The sequence below is a fragment of the Cricetulus griseus genome (genome assembly GCF_003668045.3).
Source record: "Cricetulus griseus strain 17A/GY chromosome 1 unlocalized genomic scaffold, alternate assembly CriGri-PICRH-1.0 chr1_0, whole genome shotgun sequence".
NCBI lineage: Eukaryota > Metazoa > Chordata > Mammalia > Rodentia > Cricetidae > Cricetulus > Cricetulus griseus.
Window position 1 is genome coordinate 193,286,417 of NW_023276806.1, and position 24,604 is coordinate 193,311,020.

Here is a 24,604-nt window from a genome sequence, read left to right on the forward strand (position 1 = left end):
GCTATACAACACAAACTGTGGCATGGATAGAAGGTGTGACTGTACCTACACCACCTGACCCCAACCATGCTTACAGCTGACAGTGGAGACAGGCAGCAATCAAAACCAAAACTGAGCTAAGTAAACCCCAGCTACTACGAGAGTGAGCTGTGGGAAGGGTCTAATGGTTTCTTCATTGTCAGAATGAATTGTGGATGCTAACTGCTAACTGGGGGATATTCATACATAGGATGGCACTCATAAAGGAACAGAAACACTAGCGTTTGTGTTCGTTCATCAAATATCAATTGACACCTGTTGCATGCCAGACACAGTCCTCTAAGTGAAAGTAAATAAACACAAATCCTTTCGATTCCTCTCTTCTAAAGACTTGGCCATGGGGGACAAAGTCAATGACCTTCTGACAATTAAAAGCATGTTTGTCACCCACCAGCAAGAAGAAATTCCCTGATTGAAACAAAACTGGTCCCCCATGCTTTCAAACTTTTGCTTCCCAATTCCAGCTCTTGAGAAATTTATCCCTGTGGCAGGGTATATCACAAGCAGCTCTTCCACTCTGAATACTACAAACTGACCTTTTATTTGTTGACATACAGGCTCGGAGCATCCATGAAAACAAGATGTTCTCTTGCTGTTTTTTTTTTTTTTTTTTAGTTAAATGGATTTAAGTCAGGGTCTCAGTCAAATTTTAAAAACAGATGTTACATAGCCACAAAAAAAAAAAAAGTTTGAACTGACCCTAGCAAGGAGAGGCTGTCTCACTTCAACTTGATTATCCTTTGGTAGAAGAAGTGATCAAAACATGCCTTAAAGCTGGAAGCAGGCTCACTACTATCCTCATTTAGCAAGCCTTATAGGTCAGGGGAGCTGCTGGGCACCTAGGGTTTCTGGAGAGTGCCTATCACTGAGAGGGCTAGTGACTGGGAGGTTCAGGTGTCTGAGGGGCTGCTGAGAAAGGATAACCTCCCTCCCATGGGCCACCAGCCTCTGTAGCCTTCACATGGCTGCATCTCGTGTTTCACCCTCACAAATAAACACAGCTCTTAGCCAGGCCAAACTCATGAGACTTGGAACTATGTACTCCCATTTCATACTCTGGGCCCTGTTGTTGCTCTCCTGTGTCCTGAAGTGCCCACTGCTCAACCCCCCACCCCCACCCCGGCCACCCCAGTCTCATATTTTTTTTTTCCTCTAGAATCTGGCTCAACTCTTATCATTAACACAGAACACTCCTCCCCCTATCCCCACTATACAGCTCTGCTGGCATGGAACTCACTGTATCGACCAGGAACTTGTAGTCATCTTCCTGCCTCTGCCTCCCGAGTGCTAGTATTCCAGGCATGAATCACCACACCCATCCCACTTACTCAATGGCTACCCCATAACCGCCAATGCTGCTCTTGATATTCAATACTAGCTGGCTTGGCTATTCAAGTATTTCCTAATTTCTCTTTGCTTTAATTGGATTTGAAGCTGTTCAACATTAGGCTTCGATGTTAGAAGCTACAGGGAGCAAACGGGAGCTGGATGGGTGGGAAAAGCCCTTGTGTGGAAGTGAAGAAGTGTATTGTATTACTTGATGTTTTCCAATAAATTCAATTCAGCAAATATTTCCATGCATCTATATCACAGAAAATACTCAAGACTAAGAGGGGATATCGAAGCACCTCACTGTGCACTCCTCATCCTAGGAGTACTTGCTTATCACGTGACCATTCATTTATACCAGGCATGGCAAACCAAACGCCTTTAAAGAAGTGAAATGTTTTACAAGTGGTGACTTTTGGATAAATACAAAACATATGCATCCCAAAACATTCCGGTTCAAAACGTGAACAAACAAAACAAAGCAACAGCAACAACCAAAACGAAAACCAACCAACCAACCAACCAACCAACCAAACAAACAAACAAACAAACAAACAAAACACATAAAAAAAACATGCTGTCCAAGGAAGTGCATTTTCAGGGCACCATGGACTTCCAGTTGCAGGTTTGGGACCAGTTGTGCAGTTTTTCACTGATGACTAATCATAAGCCAGTCCCACCTCTGTATAAAGCTACAAGTGGACTCATAATGAGCTTAATATGATCCCACACATGCTTCATTTAGACCAAAAAATAATGATTCAGCTAATAGAAGAAGTTTATAAATGCCAGTGTTAGGTCCTTGTAACAATCTTTATCATCCTCACTTCTTATACAGAGATATCAAAACTCAGAGAAAGTGAGTTAGTCACAAAAGGTACACAGTTAGTTAATGGTAGACCTGGGATTAATAATCAGGTAACCTGTTCCCACTGTGTGTGTTTTCAATTGTACTTCTCGGCTACGCAAGACCTGCAGATGGCTGAAACAAGGGACACAGGGGCAAGGACCCGAGTGATGAAATGATCATGTGATGGTCTGGAAGGATTTATATGCGCCTACAAAGTCTTCCCAGGAGCCGTTTCCTGTCAGAGGGTTTGGCTCGATTGCTGTGAGGGTAACTTCATACTTTATGTTTATTAATGAAGTAAAAATGAATCTCTTGTTTGTGTTCATTTGTGCTTCGGCAAACTGGTTTATTATTTCACTTAAGTGGGGGACACTTGAGAAAACAAGCCGAATGCATTCTAAACTCTTAAAAAAGCAAACCACTGCACTTCACACTTGGGCCATGTCTTTGCCTGGCTCACTTAATTAGCTTTTGACATGATCTAAATCATTCATCTGTGTCCATTTCTGGGGAGATCTAGGATTTGTGGGTTATTTTGAGGACCTTATTTAAAAGACAGGATGTGCTATTAAGTGGAAGACATTGGACCTGGAGTTGTGTCAGGGCCCTATCCCGATGAGAGGCCCCACCGCCTTCACAAGAGTCTGCTTCTGGTCCCTCGCCTAGGATTTTTATGAACAATCCATTCAAATGCCACGGGCAGCCTTCCTGTGCTTTTTCAATTTCACTACGGTCCTCTTCTGTCCTTTAAATGCCCGTTCCAAAACCATAATTCTGGAAACAAATAATGTAGGGACGTCACCTTAAAAAGTGACTTCAGAGGAAGAACGACACAGACATCATGGTACATTGCATTTTAGGTTTACCTAAAACCACATGATGACATATTATAGGTAGATGAGGGGGACAAAGAAATTTAAACTCTTGTGACCTCGATGGAATGAGGCCAATGAAAACTATGTAAAGACTATCAGACACCACATTTTACATCAGTGAGTACATTACTGGATTCACCAAGTTCTCTGTTGCACTGAGTTTTTAGAAAGGGTTCATTTCCTAGGAAAGGAACTGGAATTGCTAGCCTAGGCCTAAAATAGCACTTGGGGGGGTGGGGTGGGGAGGTGATCCTAATCAATGTATGTCTGTAGGATGAATGACTCAGCCAGGAAGATGAATGTTGGAGGAAGTGGCAGCCACAGCCTTCCTCCCCACCCTCAACTTATAATTACATCTTTAATTTACCAACTACTGGCCATTTGCCTGGGAGAGGCAGTTTAAAGTCCCCAGAGTCTTCCTTTGTGACAAACGTCTTTAGATAAATTCTCCTTGGTTCACATTGTGCTGATGAAGCTGCTGTAACCTGAAAATGTGTTCACTTCACCCTGCCTACCAAGCATGACAGCTTCAGTATGACCGTGTGCATCGGCTGTTTGATCACATGATGGTCAGGTGGGGCTGGAGCTGTGGTACCCAGCATTGTTAGAGCATCAGACTGCAGGTTGCTAGCCTGGAAACAGATCCAAGTGCCAAACTGGAAACACAGTTTCTAATCAGTGCACATGGCTTTTGCACCATTGTAAAGTCAAGGAATCCTAAATGCAGCCATTGTAAGGCATTTATGAATTAACCTGCATTTATGAATTTTGAAAAATTTGTTTCAAGGAATCAAGTTAAAAATCATGGTTATAAATACTTATGGGGGAACGTCTTCTACCATCTTAAAGAAAATGCTCTTAGAATGGTTCCTTTCCTTAAAGCCCAGTGCTTTGGCATCGGCTCCCATTCTCCGTTTTCTGGGTTTGGGGAACAGGCTTTCCTCCAGTCTTCGGATGCCCCCATCCACAATACATCATTTTTAGTTATTAAATAACAGGACTCAATATTAATGTTGGCCTTCTCCATCCTTTTAGAAAGTGTTTTCAGCCAAAGATATTAAACCCCTCTTTCCCCCTGTCAGTGGAGCAGCCAACATCCTGAGATCACAGCTCATTTGTACCGCACTGGCGTGAATACTCAGACTCCATCTGTCTCCAGCTCTTAAATGCTGGTGTTAGAATGAATGATGGACTTTTTGTTTAGAATTAGGAGAAGGGGGGAATCTCCCCCCAAGTAATAACTTTAGCCTAAAATATCCGTTTTAAGGAATGCAACTCTGCCCTTTCCTCTCAGAAAACTCGATGGAATCGAGATTTAATTTGGCATTGTTGGACCTGGGGCGTAGAAAATAGTAGGAAGGAAACCGTCTCAACCCACTGCCACCCTCCGCCCCATCCAAGTCGAGAATTTTTTTCTCTTACTGGAGGGTTGTGGCACTGAGTCAGGACAGAGGTAAGAAGAGTTTAGGAGTCCGTGGAGTCTGATCTTACTATTTTGGAACTCCAGGTGAGACTTTTGATAGTTGTGTTTCAGACATAAATAGGCCAATCATTCACCACGCACATGGGAACCAGGGCTGGGAAGGAAATGTAGGCAGGGCTCCTGGCACCATCACCTGCCTTTCCCCCCGATGCTTGTGCCCGCTCTAACCATAAACCCTGGCATTCTCTTCTGTTAGAAGCTGCTCTGGGTAAGGGTGTGAGCTCTCATGGAAGTGCCTCCGAAAGCCAAGTGTAATTTCTTGGCAAGGGAAACACCATCATGTGACTGGCTAGGATTTCTTCATATTCTCCTAACCAAGGAGAAGGTGGGAAGACCCTGAGAATCTGTGTTCCTGTGTCTCCTCAACCCTAGCCAAATATGGCAACACCCACACTGACTCTGAGTGTGCCTTGTGTCTCCTGACAAAGACCAGGAGCAGCCTCCTGTAGGGGAGACTCCTGGATAGATGTGGGTTCCAGGCCTTCCCCCTCAAGCCTCATTCTACACATTCCCAGAAATTCATAAAGAAACATCATATTTTACATTTAAATTCTACTATATATAACACATTTGAGCAAATCTGAGCTAAATAGGAGACCAAACACTTTGTGAAGTGTGTCTAGGGGAACTTATTCTGTAAAACTCAAGGAAAAAACGGAAGAAAACAAATTCCTAAACTTCTCTTTCCATCTGGAGCCTCAACTGTTTCTCAACATACTGGCCCACGGTGGTTATAAAGTCTCCCATTCATGCTGCTCTGAAACAAGAGCAAAGGCTTCTGGGTGATTACAACTCAAAGCACGCCTTTCACATGCTCACAGGAAAATGGTCTTTTTCTTCAAGCCTGTCAGGTGACTAAACTTAATGAAACACAGTTGGGAGTCACCTATGCTGGCCGCTGGCCATGGTTCACTGCAATGCACCCCGGCACAGCTCTTTCCTTCAAAATTTCCTATTTTATAGAAATAGAAATCTGTGTAAAATTCCAGAGTCAAGTGGTATTTTGCCATACCTCCATAATGATGGGCATCTCTTTCCTGGCTTTAGGGTCATAAGGAAGGAAGTTCGGGAGGTACTTGAAGAAGGGTGGGGTATCCAGAGAAGGGGTTTGCAGACAGACCTCTGATAGTCTTTTCTGCCGATAGTCACACAGTCCACACACACACACACACACACACACACACACACACACACACACACACACCACCCCTCCAGAGCTTCTGCTAAAAGAGAAGCAAGGACATGAGGAAGAAAGAAAGGAGCAAGAGGAACAGGGAACAACTGACATGCTGGAGCGATAATTGCCTGAGAACGGTGCAGTGCTAATTTCCTGAAAAACCTTCTTTCAATGAAGCGCCCCCCCCCCCCCACCTTCCTTAGCTTTCGGTTAGAAGGCCTCTCTTTGTGCTCCTTGGGAGCTTCTGCAGATAGGCTTGTGGTGGTTAAATAGGAAACACCACCCCGCCCCCAGTCACATGTATTTAAAGCTTGGTCCCTGACTGGAGATGTTGTTTGGGGAGACTATGGACCATTTAGGATGTGGATCCTTGCTGCAGGAAGTGCATCACTGGGGGCGGGGGTGTTAGAGCCTCACCCCACTGACAGCTTACTCTCTGCTTCCTGATTACCCTTGAAGTGTGATGGCTCAGCTTCCTGCTCCTGCCTCTCACCATCATGCTTCCCAGCATGAGGGACTCTTTTTTTTTTTTTTTTTTTTTTTTTTTTAATTACAAACAAGATTGAATTAGATGACAATCCCAGTTCCCTTCTCCCTCCCGTCCTCCCCTACCACCCCCCCCAACTGAAACCCTACCTATCACATACACCTGACTCAACCTTTCTGCTCCCTCATGAGGGACTCTCACCCCTCTGGAGCTACGAGCTGAAAGAAACACTTTTGTCTTCAAGCTGCTTTTGGCCTTGGCGTTTTATCACAGCAACGGCTATGCTTGTTGAAAGAGCAGGTTGTGTATTGCGCCTCAAATCACTCAAATCACTGGTCTTTTCACAATGGGGAGCTTGTGGACTCCAGGTGGCTGAGGCACTCTCTTTAGTGCCTCAAGGTGACAGTCACAGGGGGTAACGAGGTCATTACTGAAGAGAGGGAAATAAGACAGAAAGTCATTCCAAACCAGGAAAATATTCCTCGAAACATTGATAGATTCTACCTGACTCACTGAGTTCCAACTAAACAAGGGCTGCAGCAGGCAGGGTACTCGGTCCTCTGAGTGCCAACTAAAGGACAAGGGCTGCAGCAGGCAGGCACCTGATCCACGGAGTGTCTGCTATATGACAAGGGCAGCAGCAGCCTGGTTTTTCATGATGTCCTTTACATGCAAGAGTTTAGCAAGTCAGGCAGAAAGGTTGTATAATTACTGCGAGCAGAGCCCAGAGAAACAAAGTCTACTCACGGGGAAGCAGTCAGACGTCTACCCCTGTGTGTTGGATTGGATGATCTTGAAATCTGTTATTGATTATCTGGAATAAAAAGAAAGATTGGAAGATAATTAGGTAGAGTAACTTATAGTTAATATAGAGTATATATTCATTCTAGTACATTTATTTATTTATTATTTATTTTGTGAGTGTGTGGGCACACATGTGCCACAGGGCATGAGTAGAGGGCAGAGGGCAGCTTGGACTATTCTTTCCTTCTGGGGATTGAATGTGGGTCAAGTTGGTGGCAAGTGATTTTACCCACTGAGCCATCTCACCAGCTCTAGTGTGTCTATATTTAAAACACTATTCTCTCTCAGGTACCATTGTTAGCTGGACACTGAGCAGACAACACAGGTCTGATAAAGAAATAATTATTGTGATTCAGGAGAGATCCTGGCAGGTAAAAGGGCTGGCCATGTAAACCTGATCACCCGATTGTGGGTCCCTAGAACCCAAGTAAAAGTAGAGGCAGTTGTCCAAGGGTCTGTAATCCCAAGGGAGATAGAAGCTGGGGACATGAGAAACTCTAGAAGCTGTCTGTCCAGCTAGCCTAATGAAGGAATCCTGGATAAAGATGGAAGAAGAGTGAGAATTGACAGGAAAGTTGTCCACTGATTTGTACAGGTGAACCACATATACATGAATAAGACACACACACACACACACACACACACACACACACACACACACACACGCACGCACACGGGAGTATCTATCGTACATTCTCATTTTAAAGAAAATACATGTAATAATTACAGAATTAAACCCTGAATTACTCTTAATGATGAGGCAGGGGAGGATGTAGGGCTGTGAACCTGCTCTGAAAATAGGAAAACGGGGAGAAAATGCTGTGTAGGTGGGGAGCCCCTTTTGGTCTAGTGTGAGCTGTCCTGTGAGCAAGACAAACAACAACAACAACAACGTAAATAACAAAGGAACTAAAACAGAAGTCTTCTGTGCTCACATTGCAAGTCTAAAAATGAGAAGTGGGTGGGTCTTCTACCCTGTTTCAGGGCGATCACTGTCGGTGGCAACTATCCCCCACTTTCTCACCTCCAGCCACAGCTGGTGGTGCAGTGCCCTGCACACACGTTCCAACTGCCCTTCCTCGGAAACACTTGCCACACTCTCCGCAGGCCAAGCTGAGTCTAGACCAGACATAGTTAAGGAAGGAAAAGGCTAAGGGAAAGGAAGGGAGGGAGGGGGGAGGCTAGACACATGTCCAATGAGCTTGTCTTTGTTCCCCAGTCCCTAGCGAGCTGGTGGCAAACAGCCAGGCACTATTATTTCTCCTTTGAGTTAACCGTCTACCCAAGCATGGGGAGAAATGGGTTTTACATGAGAACATTCACTTTGGGGGAACCAAGTTGTAATGAAAGCAAAGGAGAGATTGTCTCCTTCCCATCTGATTTTGAGCACTCCTAAAAGAGTGATTTTTCTTGGGTCCTTAAGAAACAGCTAAGTGAACTGATTGGTGGCACAGGAAACAGCAATTAGCAGTTTTCCTGGTAAAAGTTGGGTAAAAAATGATAATCAGGGCTCTCTATACTCATACATGAATCTTCCTTTATTAAGACTGTTCTTAGATATGATTTTCAAAGCGGATGCCAAGGAAGAGTTGCAGATAATGACTTACTGTAACCAGGGGTCGTTCCAAAAGTTAAACTAGGGGATTAAAAAAAAATAGATGATGCTTCAGCCAGCATGAAGAAGGAATTGAAGAATTCACATAACTTGTTACCTTCCACAGATGAATTAGGGCCCCTTGATGTCAATATTTTTATTTCTATCAAACAACTATGATGTGAAACTCATCCCCATTCTTCAGTCCCCCTGGAATTCAGTAGAGGGTCACTCAGAAGGGGTCATCAGAGGTGTTATCTTAGCTGGTAAACACAAGGGTATGGTGGCTGGCGACTTTGTCCCACCCATCAGAAGGTTCCATTTGGTGCCCAGAAGAACAACAAGTACTTGTGTTGTAGATAAAGTTGGGAGACTCTGCTACACACTTGGGAACAAGGAGAGTGCTCCCTGTGGTTTTATATGCGTTCCACTCAGTCTTCTCCTCTAGATAATAGGATGGAACACAATTTAATGACACACAGAGGGGTGAAAGCTCCAGGACACAAGGCTCGAAATGGAAAAGGAATGGGAAGCAGCTATTTCAGTCTCAGCTGGCAGGAAGTCAAGTACCTTGTGGAGATGGATATTAAAATAAAATATTTAAAAATAGGTCTGTGGAGTTTAGTCAAAATGAGCCAGTGGCAATAAAACATTAATACTTGTCTCTTCCTCACATTTATAATTGAGCATGGAAGTTAGAGGCCTGTTAGAATCGAGGGAATGCCCAATTTTAGGCCATTTAAATAAACGCGGATGAGTAGACTGATATTGACCAAGTCACTTAACCACTTCTGGGCCTCTCAGTTCCTCAGCTCAATATGAAGCACTTAAAGTATATTTTTAAAAGATCTTCGATTCAGATGGTTTATATATAATCATATGATCATCTAAGGGTAAGAGCTGTGTTATGTACCTCAACAGGTGCCTGTTATATACAAGGGACTTGGTGTGTGCTATCTTGTTTAATGTTTGCCATCTGAAAGTATTTAAGCTCATTGTTGAACAGTTACTAAATAATAGAGTTGAAACGAAGCCCATAATGTCTTGCTCCAAAGCTTTCTCCATGACTGAACATCCAGAGTTGTCATAGCTTCCAAGGCTTTCCTAAGATCAGTTACAAAAACTGTCATGAAGCAAGTTTTTAATGAGTTTGTTGAGGAAGATAGACCAACTGAGGTACCTAGAGTAGACTGGCATAGAATAGTCTAATGTTATTATTGGAAACAACTGAAAAATTCAGATGACATATAAGAAGATTACTCTACAGCATCAGAAAGCTGCTGCAGTAGCTGGAACCTCAAGGCTTAACCTCCTAGAGACGAGGGAGGTAGCAGCAATGACTCCCACTCAGCAGTTTCTACCAAGACAGCTGTGGTCCTCAAACCACCAAAGATAAGATGATATAAAAGAATTAAAAACACACAAGGGATGGCAGTACAAGCCTGTAATCTTATCACTGGGGAGGCTGAGGCCTGCATGGCCTACAATATTAAGTTCAAGGTCAGCCTGACCTATGCGGTGAGAGCCTATTTCATAACAACAAGACAGAACACAAATAGAAACCAAGGAGCACATTTCTGAGGAGCTGACCCACAGAGGTGAACAGCAAAAAACCTGGAGTTCACAAAGAGAATTCCACCCTGGGCTCTTGTACATTTCATTTGTGGTAGTTATCAACTACTACAAAAACATCCAAAACTCCACACTAAACAGAATCCATCTTATCGCGTGGTCAACTATTCTCTGAGAAAGCAAAGAGGAGGAAAGAAAGGAGGAAGAGGAAGTCCTTTGGGACCCTTGGAATGCTCACTCACAGAGATGAGGCAAAGTAGAGAAGCATGAAGAGTTGTTATCAAGACTTATCTCAGGTGGACTTCATGAAGACTGTTACCTCAGTCCAAGTCTACGGCAACAAGTTTTTCCAACTCTCAAACTAACCAAAGATAAGAAAACTCCATATTGGGAAGGAACTAACATCATCCAGCACCCCAGTGGCAGTTGGGTTTTAGTTGTTGTCTGGAACAGATTTTTGTTGCTTAGTTTTACATTTTATTTTATGTGTGTGGATGTTTTTGCTTGCTTTTATGTCTGGGTACCATGTGTATGTCTGGTGCCTCTGTGTAGGTTCTGGGAACTGAACCCAGGTCCTCTGGAAGAGCAGCCAGGCTCTTCATCTCTGAGCTGTCTCTCCAGTACCCCTGATTAGTTTTGATTATTGATTTGACACAATATAGAATGACCTGTGAAGGAAGCCTCAATAAGGAATTGTGTAGATTAAGTTGGCCTGTCCTCATGACTATCTTAATTGGGTTTATCGAGGTTAGAAGACACATGATGAACTCGGTCAGGAGTATGTCATAGAATGGGCCTCGGGCTGAATGAAAAGGAGACGTGAACTGAGCATAGTTATGCATGCATTCATTTATTGTTCTCTGCTCCTGACTGTGGGCACAATGAGACTAACTACTGCCTTGATTTTCTTGCATCAATGGACTGCATCCTAGAATTGTGAGGCAAATAATCCCTTCCTCCCTTTAATTGCTTTTGTCATGGAATTTTATCACAGCAGTAGGGAAAGCAATCCCAATTTAATGTCTATTTGGAAAGCAACAACATTAACAACAACTGACCTCTATCATGATGCTACTCCCTCCAATATTTTTAGATTCATTGTTGAACTAAATGTGAAACAGATTACTGTTATTTTTGGGGTGGGTGGTGGTGAGAAAGGATGGGAAATACCTCCACATAAGAATTTTGTAACTAGGGCATAAAAATACTACTATGCCTCCCTCTATTGCTGGCCCTGTTTAGACAGTCTATCCTGAGCCTATGGCTGAAGAATATTCTTTCCTTTCTCCTCCACGGGACACAAGGGGGTCAGCTGCTATTTTGAGGTCCTTGATCCATTTGGAGTTAGGTTTTGTGCAGTCCAGAAGAGAGAAGGATCTAGTTTCCTTCTCTATGTAGCTCTCCAGTTTGCCCATCACCATTTGTTAGAGATACTGTCTTTCCAACAATGTGTGTTTTCTTTCTCTTAGTCAAAAGTCAGGTGGATGTAGGCATGCACACTTATATCTGGGCCCTCAGTTTTATTTCACTGCTCAATGTGTCTGTCTAAATGCTAGTACCATGCTGGTTTATGACTATAGCTCTACAGGGTAGCTTGAACCAACTCCCAATGATTTATTGTTATACCCATAGTCTAGTGTATTACTCAACCCTCACCAGAAGCTGCTTATAGGAGGACATGGTATTAACACAGACACCGACAACTGGTCTACCTGCAGAGAATGAGAGACTGCTAAGTGCTTATCCCTAACCTTGCTCTTAGGTCTTCAAGTAACAAAGGCCCATATGTGTAAGTATATGTATACGTATACATATACATATATATATATATATATACATATATATATATGTATATATATATATATATGTGTATTCATCAGACACCATGAACTAGAATCTTCATAGCACCACTTTTCATATAGCCACAGTGAAAATAACCTTAATGTCAACCATGAAGCAGAGGAAACGTGCCAGGCAAAGACAGAAACACAATACAGCACTGAGAATGGTCTCAGCAGGACTCTCTCTTACCTGAGAGACATTGGACCAGAAACCCAAAATCACCATAGCCCATCAATATAAATTCAAATGTGAGCACTGGGCACTGGAGATCAGAAGAGTACAATGGGGCAGCAACGATGGTGGGGGAGACATGACTTTCTCGGGGCACAATGGGCGCTCCTGGGTGCTACTGTAGATGCTGACACACAGGTATCCATCACAGCATACAGTATGGGCTGTGTACTTTTCTGCATATTATACATCATTTCAAGGTCCTTTGTATTGCATGTGTTTGGTCCATAAGGAAACCCCAATCTCCAAGGAGGAAAAACAGGGAATTGTGAACTCAGAGCATATAAAGTCACCAAGGTTCCATGTCCTCAGCCATCTGTTGTATCAGTAGGAAAGTAATAAAGTGAAAAGAAGGACAAACAATGAGAGAAAACTTCAAGGCAGTATGAAGCAATGCCACAGAAGAAAGGCTGGGATCAATTTGGTCAGTTAGTTCTAAATGAAAAGTTAACACTGGATTGTTCACCAGTGACTCGGTGGACTTTCCATGTATGTGTTTTGGCTTACCATACATTAGAAGGGGAATACTGGTTCTCTTTGCAACTGGCCCATATCAAACCCATTCAAATACAGGACTACTCTTCTTAGGATGCTCCGAAACTTCCCAGTCTCCACAGCCATTGCCTGCTGTCTACCATGCCTCCTCTTCATAGTCATCAACACATTTCCAAACCAGTTTCCAGCAGCCCACATGCATGTCAAAACCTTTAACAAGGCATTCTCTGTGCTTTTAAAAGTGGACATGTATATTTAGCTTTTGCTTGTGTATTTTGGGTAAACTCCATCTATTGTAGATGTGTAGTTCATCATACATTTTACAATTTATTTTTAGTTATCTGTCTTGTTATGTGTGAGTGTGTCTGTGTGTATGAGCTTGTGTGTATCACTTGCATGCAGGAGCCTGTGCAGGTTACAAGAGAGTGTTGGATCCCCTGGAATGGAGTGACAGGGATTTGTGATATGCCATGTGGGTGCTGGGAAGCAAACTCGGGTCCTCAGAAAGAACAGTCAAGTGCTTTTAACCACTGGGTCATCTCCCCAGCCCCGGGTACTGGCTTCTGATTTCTCTCTCTCTCTCTTTTTTAAATTTTATTTTCTGAGTTTCTCTGTGTAACAGCCTTGGCTGTCTTGGAGCTAGCATTGTAGAGCAGGCTGGCCTTGGACTCACAGAGATCCCCCCTACCTCTGTCTTCTGAGTGCTGGGATTAAATATCTGTGCCACAGCCATCTGGCCAGGTACCAGCTTCTTGCTGGCAAGGTATTTAGCACATTGCCTGGCCTATAGCACACACTTCACAAAGGCCTGTTGGGTGCATGTGTGAGTGAATAGAAAGAGCCTAGTGTGGAGTTTAGCACACCATGAGCCCCCTGTGAGCACTCTTCATTGTTATTCTGCATCTGAGAAACAGAACAACCCCCGGCCTATTGCTATGTCATCATGTGACCACAATACGGGCTAAGGAAACCTGGCAAAATTCTTAAAATTTCAAGGATGGAGCTTAGATTTAGGCTTTCAGAGTAGCCTATTGGTAAAGTATGAAGAAAGTGGAAATCTTTCCTTTCTGGAAAAAAAATATGATCACATAACAATGCAGAGAAAGGGCTTTGATGTCTTAAAACGAGGCTCTTCGCTGCACCCCTTTCTATTTTTCCACTGACTGGGAATAATTCATGCCGCTCTTACTTCAGCCAAGGTCTTTCCATTTTTAACAGAAGAACGAGGGTAGATTTTTCTAGGCAAGATGACTTCTGATTGGAGAAGCAGGAAGAATGCATCCAAAGCAGGGTGAATGAAGGTCAGATGTTTATTTTTAAAGCCCTATGAAGAGTTCTCTGCCTGCTGGAAGCAAACAGGGAAGAAAGAGTCGTTTATGCAATGATGAAATTTCTAGATTTCTCATGGGAAAGTGGCTGATGTCCGTGCCTGATAAGTTTCTTGTGGATACAAACAGGCAAGATGCAGAGTCACTGTTTACCTGAGGCTGGCATTTAGCATAACCACTGAACATCCCACGGGATGAAGCATGGGTGTGGAGAAGCCTAAGAGCTACGGAGACACCCTGGTAGGGAGTTCCCAAATTTTCCCTTAAGTTTTAACATATTTTGAATTTATTTTTATATATTAATATATCTTTATACTTTTGTTTCTATATATTTTCCCATATATTATATTATATCTATATTAAAAGGATTGGAGAGATGCCTTAGCAGTTAGGAAGGCTTGATGATCTTCCAAAGGACCTGAGTTCCCACCACCTAAATGGATGGCTCACCACCACCTGTAACTCCTGCTCCAAGGGATCCAAGCCCTCTTCTGGCCTGTGTGGTCACCTGCACATGACACACACACACACACACACACACACACTCACACACACACACACACACACACACACACACACACACACACACACACACGCTATACATACATATCATACATACACACAAAATGCTATCACATATACACACAACAAAACCAAGTATTCTTTTTTATTTTATGTGTATGTGTTTTATCTACACACACACACACACACACACACACACACACACACACACACACACACACACACACTGGAATTGGGGGTTACAGATAGCTGTGAGGCATCGTGCAGGTGCCAGGAACCAAACCTGGGTCCATTGCAAGAGCAGTAAATGCTCTTAACTACTGAGCTATTTCTCCAGCCCACAAAGCAAAGTCCTTATTAATTTCCAGTAATAGTTTTGACTTACAGGTTAAAATTTCAATACCCGATGATAGAACTAGATACTGTGATTTCTTTTATGTCCAGTTGCATAAAGCAAGCCATGTGCCAAGTCAAATAGCACCCAGAGTAGAATAATCTCATTCCACTTCAACCACACAGTAGGCGCTTCCCAGCTTTGCCATTCACTACAGAGCTGTGCACTAAGGTGTGCTAGGTTAAGCACAGCTCACGGACATAAGCAATCTGGTCTGCTCCATGTCTCCAGGCTTAGGTCAGAAGCTAGCCACCAGCGTGGGGCCCTGAGAAAGTTCATAAGCAGACGTCACTCATCTGAGACAGCCCAGTGCTGTTTGCGTTTCCAGTTTGGAGAGTACCTAGAGGAAGCTGCCATCCCATGGACGAGATACATGATGTCAGGGTTAGCATTGCACTCGCCGCTCATTCGCCATCACCCAGATCTGCATTCGCTCTGCAGACATCAGCGATTGCAGTAAAATAACAAGGCACAGGGGGCCATTTTGTGCACAGGGCCCTGGGAACGGCCAGTGGAATTCCTCTGACAGGCCTCCTTTTGACTTTTCCCATAGACTTTGTTCCTGCACTAAAATGTCTGGAATGCTTGGTGGGGATGAAGCAGCTGGCCACTAGGCAATTATGCTTCTGCAACATATGAGAACAACCCTTTGTGGACTGATTTCCAAGCAACTCTTGGGGCATCACAAAAAATGAGTTCAGCATGTAAGAACAACACAGCTATAATAAACAGAACTTTTGGTCCCTTGTGTCTTCGTTATGTTTTCTATTTCTATGATAAAACACCAGGACCAAAGGAAAGTTGGGAGGAAAAGGTTTATTTCATCTTAGAGATGATAGCCCGTCGTCCAGGGAAGTTGGGACAGGGAGGAGGGGAACTGATGCAGGACCAAGGAGGAACCCTGCTTACTGGTTTGTCCTCCATGGCTTATTCAGCCTGCTATAGCGCCCAGGACCACCAGCCCAGGGGTGGCACTGCCCACAGTGGGCTGGGTCCTCCTCCCATATATATTACCAGTCAAGAAAATGCACCACAGCAGGCCAGTATGGTCAGGTCATTCTCATCTGAGAGTCCCTTTTCCCAAATAACTCTAGCTTGTGTCAAGTTGACATAAAACTAGCCCGCACACCCTTTCTCAAGGGATTTTAATGGCAACCCCAGAGGTCAGCAAGACCAATATTACGAGAAGCAGTTTTGATGGGGCCTAGGAAGGTCAACAAAGACTAAGTGGTTGGCCCAAGTCTTCTCAGCTGGCAGTGGGAAGAACTGAATTATAAATTTGTGTTGATTTTGCTTTCCTCAGTCACCCTGCCCCTTGTTTTGAGACGGAGCTCGTTGATTTGGAGAGCCTGGCTAGCCATCTAACTCTAAGGATTCACTGTCTCTGTGCATACGAGTACTATGCACCTGTCCCAGTCTCAAGGCACCTGAAGACCAAAACAGGTCTCCATGAGGTATCTTCCCTGTGAATCCCCAGCAGAAGTTGCTTGTAATACACGTCATTCGAGGTTCCGTGTGATCGAGTTTTAAAAAACAATTGGAAAAACTGGAAGTTATCCTATAAACTTGACTCTCAGTCTACTGCATCTTTTTTTGCTGTGTGGAGGAAAAATGCCTGACTGTGGGTCTTGTACATGAAGATTGGTCCTTGCTCTGGAACAAACAATTTAATAAAACTATTCCTGTCTTATGAGACAGAGTCAAGTTTTGCTTGGACTGCATTTCCAGCCACTGAATGGAACTTGCTAAAGACAACAGGGGTGGAGAGAGATGAGCTTGCTGCTCTTACATAGCGAACAATGACTTTCTTGGGGAAATGGGTATTAACCTACTTATGTCACATTTATTTCTGTTTTCCCCAGAGCATGCGTGACTCTGGGAACATAGTAGTTGTTCAATGTAAGCCGTGTTAAAACATCATTATCCTGTGTCCTTCCTACGACCAGAATGAAGTCGATTCCAAATGTCCAGCCAACTCTCACCAAAGGCTGGCACTAATCTTTTTATTGGCAATTCCACTAGCTTAATGGCTTAGCCTCCCAACTTGAAACCAGATTGCCATCTTTCCTAAAAATGTAAGTGGTCTTTCAAAAATTATTATTATTGCTATTACTATTATTGCTGGAGAGATGACTCAGCAGTTTTTGCAGCAGACTCAAATTCTATTCCTAGCACCTAGATGAAGTGACTTATAACTGCCTGTAATTCCAGTTTTGAGGAATTCAGTGCCCTCTTCTGGCCTCTGTGGGAACTGCACATACGTGCACAAACACACACATACATATAATTTATAAAATAAAATTGGAATCGTGTGTGAGATATGTTGAATGTGAGCATGCCTATGCTGTGGCACAGTGTGGACGTCAGAATACAGCTTTTAGGGGGTAGTTCTCTCCTTCCTATGCTTCCAGGGACTGAATTCAATACATCAGCAAGCTGTAAGTGTTTTCACACATTGAGCCATCTCGCTAACCCAAAAATACGTTTTTTAGACAAATGAGAAATAACATGCAGATATAGATGAATCAATGAAACCCATTTCTACATTAATATCTAAAATGCACACCTCATAGTACCTCCATGGGATAGTACTTTTGAAGCATTATGGTTTCCTTTTCCTTTGCCAGCAAGACACCATCAGACACTCAATATGTTCAACATTTAGACCTGAATTGATTAAATTAAATGAAAAGGATCAAGTAATTAATAAAAAGCATTTTTTCAGTTGACTCCGTGGCAGAGGCAGACACAGCTCAAAGAGAGCTGAATATTAACAGCAGGCTGGATAGAACTGCTCTATGAGACTGAAGGCATGCCTCACACCCCACAAAGGTAAACTTCTAAATGTTCTTTTAGAGACAAGGTCATGATTCTTACATATTTAAGCCATAATGTGATCGTGATAAATTACTGGGGAGTAAAAGGACTGAGAATAGCTTAAGAAAACTAAGCTCATGTGCAAATTGTTTCCCAGAACCTTGAGTAGAGCTAAAGTGTTTGATGTGGAGTATACTAGAAGTGTGTGGGGTGAGTAAGAAGGAGGAAACATTGAGTTCTCTCCAAATTTGAGTGATAGGTTGTTCTAGAGTATTTTCTCTTCCTCTCTGGTTTTTGTACTTCCCCATCCTAACATGTCTCAAAAAACAAAACAAAACAAAAAACACAGAGCTGTAAATCAAAGCTGTCCTCCCGATGCTGTGGGCTGTTTGCTCCCAGAGCAGGGACATCCGGGGAGGCAGGAATTTGATCCCAATCTCCATGCTTGACTAATTACATCTGTGTGCAGCTTCCTATCTGTGGGCAACTCACACAGTAGTCTTTAATTAATTCTCTTTTTTTGAGACAGCATCTCCTGTAGCACAGGTTAGCCTTGGACTTTTGGAGTAGCTACATAGCTGAGGATGACCTGGAACTCAAGACCCTTGGATTCCACTTTCTGAGTGCTGGGATTATAGGTGTAGATCATCACCCTAGGTTTATACAGCACTGGAGATGGAATCCAAGGCTTCGTGCATGATAAGCAAGCACTCTCCCCTTGGGCAGCGTGCCCAGCCCAGGGATTAGTTCTTGATGGAGTAAATAACTGACGTTCTTTCAGGACTCCCTTCTGTTCCGCTACAAGGCGTTGCAATCTTCAGACCTGCATGGCCTATCTACCTCTGAATCCTACACAGGTATCTATTTTATTGCAGAAAATATATAAATAAGCATCTCATCTCAGAAAACTCACAATGTGAAGGCATATGTGTGGGAAGCAATCCTACTTAAAATCAAATTTTATATCTTCTATATTAAACTCTTCAGCTCTCATCATACATGCTTTTCCTAGGCGATCCCATCAGCATGTTTAAAAGCACTCATGCTTCATGTCGTCTTTCCTAGAAACGGGGAATAGCTCAGGCTTAGCCTATTGTAGTAGTGTTTTAGCCTTTCTTTATATATAAATCTTTATTACTAAGACTCTATTCCTTTTGGGGTGGTTAAACACGGCAGCATGTTCTACCAGTGATTCTCTTGAGTTACTAATTGTGTTTTCTTTCTGTAAATTCTTCATATTTCCAAACAGCCAACAGGAAGGGGTTGGAGTATTAATTGTGATGCCACCAAAACCTTTGGCACTGAGTTAAAGCAAATAATAGCAAGACAAAATGGCAAAGGCTTGTGGTGTCGTCACCCATTCACTAACAAGAGTGTGGAAGTTCCAAGGGGAGTGACAGAGGAAGAGGGGTAGGATGCCTTTAAAAAACCTCCATTTTTCTAGCTTAGTAGGTTTATTCCAGAATTTTTCTTTCATTGGCTATCTATCCATTTATCCCTTTACTCTTGTGTTAGCCGGCTCGTTTTCAGGGTCTACATTTTTGTACTTTTTCGTTGCGATATCATGTTTACTCACATGTATGGGCAAAGTATGATAACTTGATATACACAGTATATAATCATATAATCGGGTACCAAGCTCCTCCAGCTCCTGAAACAGCAACCATTTCCATGTGTGAGAGTTTTTTGCTCTCTCCGGTTACTTTGAAAAATATCCAAGCTTGTTGCAGACAATAGTTACTATCCTGTGCTATAGAAAGCCCCAGTGAAAAGACTCAGTTCTTAAAACTGAGATGGAGCCGAGTAAGCGATTAAAGCCAAGCGCCCTGCTTGCAGGCACACAGAGGAGAGAGGTCAGAGAGTGCAGTGGTTTGGAGCATCACAGCAGAGCCCCTGGTGCTTTCAAAGCCTCTTAAGAAAGTGTCTAAGAGCAGGACAACAACAAAAAACAAACAAAAGAATGTGTCAATGGCGTCAATGGCAGGTTTTTTTTTTTTTTTTTTTTTTTTTTTTTTTTTTTTTTTTGAGACAGGGTTTCTCTGTGTAATCCCTGGAACTCACTCTGTAGACCAGGCTGGCCTCGGACTCACAGAGATCTGCTTGCTTCTGCTTCTCAAGCGCTGGGATTAAAGGTGTGTACTCTCTCTCTATATGCCTGCTTCTTCTTTGCAACTCACAAACCTCTATCACAACCCCTTCCTCTCTCAGCAGGTAGAATACAACTGAACACGGTCCCACGTTCTTCTCATCTCAGCAAATGGCATCAAACAACACTTATCTGATTACTCAGGCTCCCGACATGGGAGCCTTTCCAGATACTTCCTTCTTCCTCACCATCCCATCCCCACCGTACCTCTCACAGTGAATTACTAAAGCCGCACAAATCTCCATTAGCTTCAAATAGTCCATTTGTCTTCATCATCATTGCTACCACTCCAATCCAAGACACCATCATTCCATCTTAGCCATTCCTGGAGCCTCCCAACAGGCCTCTGTTTTAATTTTCTGACCATCTGTAACCAATTACCTTAAAAAAAAAAAAAAAAAAAAAAAAAAAACCTTGAACCCGGCCATATCACCTGCCCTTCTGAGAACATCTCGCTAGCTTCACAGTGCTTGCAGACTTCCGATGTGACCCTTCCCTATGACCTATGACCTTCAAGGTTAGGGATGACCTAGCTCTGCCCACCTCTCTGCTTCCTCAGGTGCTGTTCAGTTGTGTCTGAGTTGCATAGCTCCCTCGGTATCTTGCATGGTTCCAACTCTTTCAGGCCACACAGCTTGGGACATATTGTCCTTTAAGATAGAAATCATCTCCCCAACACTGCCTGTAAAGAATCACATGTGTCTTATTGAAAGCTGAGGTGTCCCTGTCCAGCCCTGACCCAAAGCCTCTTCTAAATAATCACTCAGAGGCTTCTATTAGTTATTAATGCTCGGCCAAGAGCTCAGGCTTATTACTAGTTAACTCTTACGTTTAAATTAACCCACATTTCTATCTATGTTTTGCCACGCAGCTCAAGGCTTTTAACCTCACTTTCAACACGCCTTGCTTGTTCATCAGCTGGCAAGTATCTCTCTCAACTCCACCCCTCCTCATCTGCGTTCCCAGTTTGATTGTTCCACCTAACCTTATCCTGCCTGGCTATTGGTCAAACAGCTTTTTATTATTAACCAATGAGAGGAATACATATTCACAGCATAGAGAAGGATCATCCCACAGCATTTTATTTGTATAATTATTAATCTTTAGGTCCACAAAGTCCACAAATCTACTAACAACCTTTGAATAGGAAATTTAACAACCAGAAAACAGGAACTTTTGTGTTCAAGCACTGTCACGAGACCAGTGATAAAGGTTTAAGAATCCTATACACTTATCACCAGACTATAGTAGACTTAGTATTGTTGCTTTTGACATAAAGATTCTAAAGTTTGAATCTCTATGTTATTTTCCATTACAGGACTCTTACCACTCTTCTTCATGAATAATCAAACATTACAATGATTTTCATGTTTGCTATTGCTTTTCTCATTGTGTGACAAACATATCTGACAGAAGGAACTTAAAGAGAAAGGATGCATTTGGGCTCATGGTTTGAGGTGACATATCCCAGCGTGGCAGACAAAGGCTGGCAGAGCATCTTGGTCCTGGTGGAGAACTTGCAGATGTTACTTCTCACATCTTGAGCAAATTAGGAAGCAGAGAGAGAGCACTAGAATGATGGCTGGGCTAATAACCCTCAAGGATGCCCTAGTGATCTATATCTACTAGTTAGGTCTTCTGTCCCGAAGTCTTTACCACCTCCCAGTTATTTAAACACATAAGCCTGTAGGGGACATTCCAAACCATAAATGTACGTATGAATTTAATAGGATTCCTCTGGTTTACTTATTACTGATTCTTCAGTGTTCTGCAGATGCCCTATAACTATTCATAGTAGTCATTCAAAAATGCACATATATGGAATGAATGAATGGCTGTTGTCAGCTCATTTCTAAAGACTTTCTGATAAGACAGTGGGGAGACTTCACTGGGTCGATCATCTATGTGCAAACAAGATACTCATTAAGATCCTGGCACTTGCTAAGTAGTCAACACATGGTGTCGACGGATGAATATTTATTAGCTGTCAAAGCAGAATTCGAGAAGTCTCAAAGGCAGCTAGGGGGAAAGGCTGAAAGCTGTTTTCTCTGCTGTTACAACATGTAGCTTGGACAGGACAGGATGGGAGGCATGTCAACATGCTTTCACTGAAATTGTTGAAATCCTGCATTATCTCTTTTGATTCTCTGAAGAACCCAATGAGAGATGGTGTATCAGCACCTTTGACAGACGATGAAGCTAGCTGTGGGGTCCTGGATGGCTCACAATGTCTCAGATATAGAACTCAGGCTGGTTTTCTAGCCCTGAGACTTGGTGATAAGAGAATTTTGAGCTTAGTGCTCTTGTTCTCATCTCCTCTCTTCTATCTGTCCTAGGCTTGGCTGAGCTTCTAATGCATTGGTTCCATCCATAGGAGACAAATATATCCACATTTCTCCATGCCTCTCATCTTAAAAAAAAAAAAAATGGATACCACTCTCAGCTGCTACACCTAATTCTTTTCATATCGGAGAGTTTTCATTTCTAGCCACATTTCAAAATCCGCTCTGAGCCACATTTGTCTCCATTCCTTTTCAACCAGTTTAAAAAAAAAGTCAGAAGTCCTACGCATACATCAGCCACAATGTTGGCTGATGTCCATATAACCTAATATGGCTAAGAAAATGTTTGACTGGAACAGAGCAAGGATTGCCAAACTTAACAACTTTTGAGCAAGAAAAGTGCCACACAGCCCTCTGTTTAGAAGTGATATGATTCCAGTTCACACACAGCACTTTTCCCTGCACGAGTGAAGGTGTAATGGCTCTCCTACACAGTAACAAAAACCAGACACCTGCCCCCATGCCCACTCATGGGCAAGCGGGATAAATAAAAGCTTTCCAGAAAGCTCTCGGTGAGAGTCTAAGGAACATGTTGCCCTTCTTGGGTTATAAACACCAAGTAACTGGAGGATTCCCAGCTCGCTTAGGTGGGAGGGTCGTCTAAGTTTATGTAAAAATAGCTTTGAGCAGTAGAGACGAAAGGGAAGTCTCACACCCATTCAGTACCTTGGCCCATCGTGGCCTAAGCCATCACCTCCCACTAACTCATTAGTGTCTCTCCTTGACATCCTGATTTTTCCTACCTTCATGCTCCGGAGGATTTCAAATGTGCTGTGAAATAGCACCTCTCTCACCACGGGTATAACCTCCTAATTAGGAGGATTCTCTCTGGGCTGCATTGGTCAGAGGCTGTGGTTTCCTTTCCCATGTTGTTTCTGTCTTTCCTGAGTGTTCTTCCAGAAAGACCATTGCCAAGGTCATCTGGTTAGGAGTGGTGGGGACTTGAGGGTCAGATAGTTCTAAGTTTGAATTCTAGATCTGCCACTTGCTAGCCTATCTACCTGGCATGGCTATGGTGAGAATTAAGTGAGGTTAACAGCCAGCACGGTGCCTGACAGGAAAAGGCTCAGCCATGTCATGGATGCCATTTTCTGTTTCTATCATCTTCCCAACTTCAAGCCATTTTGCACAGTGATGCTATATTAATTTTCAAAATGAAATATGCATAGTAAACACATTGACCTTATGTTGGGTTGTAAGGATCCATGGCTCCAGTACCCTACAAGTCACCTTGTAAAGAAGTAAGGTAGAGAGCTGAAGTAACTAATTTTAAGATGTGATCCAGCCTGGGCTGCATTGCTCTGTCCCTTACTCACCCCACGTCATCCATCAAAATCTGTCAACAGCAGTAGCTTTGTAGGACTGAAGGAAAAAGTACTTTTCTAATCTTAGGATAAACCTGAGACTCTGAGGAAAGTGACAAAAATTTGGAACAGGAGGTGACACGAAGACATGAGTCATCTTACTACTTTCTGTTTCTTGGGGACTTAGAAATACTAAGGTGGAAGCCCTGCCTCCATTTTTATTTGCATCCAAAATGAAAGAGCCATCCAGAAAAAACTTGGGCATTTCTGGGTTGAATGTTTTTTAATATCTGCTACTTGGGTGGTTTAGACAACAGTTGCTATGTATGGAAAGAATGTGGGTTATAAGACCTCAGTTGTTTGTTTGTTTGTTTGTTTTTCGAGACCTGGTTTCTCTGTGTAGCTTTGGAGCCTATCCTGGAACTTGCTCTGGAGACCAGGCTGGCCTCAAACTCACAGAGATCTGCCTGCCTCTGCCTCCCGAGTGCTGGGATTAAAGGCATGCACCACCAATGCCCGGCAAGACCTCAGTTTTAAGTTCTGGTGAAACTACTAACTAGACAAGTGGCCTGGGGCAAGTCACAGACTCCTGAGGTTGCCTCAGCCTCTTCAGGTGCTAAGGGTGTCAGAATGGGTCAGCTGTTTTTGGTTAGGTAGAGCAGAGTACTTAGGAAACCCTCCAATGGAAGACTGAGGCACAGAGAGCTTAAAATCCAGGTGCTGATCGGAGGAGTGAGGCTGTTTCAGACACAGGAAGAACAAAGCCAACTGAAGAGAAGCATGGCAGAGTTCAGGTGAGCTGTATTCAGGAAATGCCTGAGTTTGGGGCTGAGAGGGGCACGGTACTGACTGTGTCCTTGCATGTCTCTTTTGCACTCTTTACTTTAGAGCAGATAATAGGGACTGAAAGTTTGGGAATACAGAATGCAATGGCACTCAGCCAGAAGTGATGAGGAGTGAAGTGTGGAGATGT

At 43.1% G+C, this 24,604-nt stretch overlaps 1 protein-coding gene across 3 annotated transcripts in view; it reads right to left on the minus strand.

Annotated features, from left to right (window-relative positions):
* The window catches only part of Cald1 (caldesmon 1), a 181,449-nt gene that overhangs the window by 113,105 nt on the left and 43,740 nt on the right, over positions 1–24,604 (minus strand). For all 3 annotated transcript variants that reach the window (XM_027391425.2, XM_027391424.2, XM_027391427.2), the window contains exon 2: positions 6,988–7,054. The gene's annotated coding sequence lies outside the window, so the exon portion shown is untranslated. The remainder of the gene's footprint in view (positions 1–6,987; positions 7,055–24,604) is intronic.